This window comes from Etheostoma spectabile, unplaced genomic scaffold (assembly GCF_008692095.1).
Source record: "Etheostoma spectabile isolate EspeVRDwgs_2016 unplaced genomic scaffold, UIUC_Espe_1.0 scaffold00006765, whole genome shotgun sequence".
In the NCBI taxonomy this organism is placed as follows: domain Eukaryota; kingdom Metazoa; phylum Chordata; class Actinopteri; order Perciformes; family Percidae; genus Etheostoma; species Etheostoma spectabile.
The window spans coordinates 107,699-108,812 of record NW_022603421.1 but is presented as its reverse complement, the minus strand read 5'-3'; the positions used below and the strand labels follow the sequence as shown (position 1 = coordinate 108,812).

General features: G+C 36.9%; 1 non-coding gene across 1 annotated transcript; it reads right to left on the bottom strand.

Annotated features, from left to right (window-relative positions):
- Nucleotides 1-282: 282 nt before the first annotated feature.
- Nucleotides 283-364, bottom strand: trnal-uag (transfer RNA leucine (anticodon UAG)). Its single transcript has one exon. It is a non-coding gene; the product is annotated as a tRNA-Leu (tRNA).
- Between the last annotated feature and the right edge of the window lie 750 nt (nt 365-1,114).

Sequence of the window (1,114 nt, the reverse complement as noted above, 5' to 3'; positions counted from 1 at the left end):
TGTGAAAATTATCAAATCATATGAACATGTTAGTATAGGAGCATATAACATAAACCTTCAGTCTCAGGATGGTATAGGTAGCATATTGCTACCATGATGGCTGACATGCGTCCAGTCACAGTTATTGACAATGAGTATTTCATGTTGAACACTTACAACTCAGTTGTCCTTGTGCATACAGATGACTTTAGTTACTTCAAGATATGAACGAAGAGTTCTACAGAAGTAATACAACTCCACATCATCACACTGAATGCTTTCCAGCTGTTTAACATATACAAATGGCAGTGGTGGGATTTGAACCCACGCCTCCAGAGAGACTGGAGCCTAAATCCAGCGCCTTAGACCACTCGGCCACACTACCTGCCTTCACAAGTTCTCCACATCGTGACAAACACAGGGACGTAACTAACGGTATGCTTGTTAATGTCATTGGAACAAAACTTTTGTAAGTCAAAAGGCAACACTTTATTGAAAAATGCCAGTACTTTATTAAAAAATGTTATCACTCTTTGTCATTTTTCTCTGGCATTATTGATTATTAGAATATTGTAACAGCATTAAGATAAACAGGTATTTATTGATCCCAAAAAATGGGAAATTACGGTGTTACAGCAGCACACGTACATTAGTCACACAACACAGAATATAAATATAAATGAGATACAAGGAAAAAATATGCATACATACAGTATACATGAAATAATAATAATAATAATAATAATAATAATAATAATAATAATTATAATAATAATAATAATGATAATAATAGGAATGAAATATAAGAATAAAATATTAGAACAAATATTCAACTATATGCAGGATGGGAAAACACAATGTGCAAGCCTTCCTAATCAGTTTGTTCAGTCTGTTTGTGTCACTGGCTCCACAAAGTCCTCCACCGGTGCCCTGTACCCCCCCTCCTGTCCATCCCTTATACACCCAACAACTGCAGAGTCATTAGAGGTAGGTGACATGACTCTGAGTTGGACTGGAAGTCTGTGGTGTATAAGGTGAACAGAAAAGGAGACAGCACAGTCCCCTGTGGGGCCCCCGTACCACTCTGTCTGATGAACACATCAGACAGAATGTATTATGTCAAATCTTGTTATGA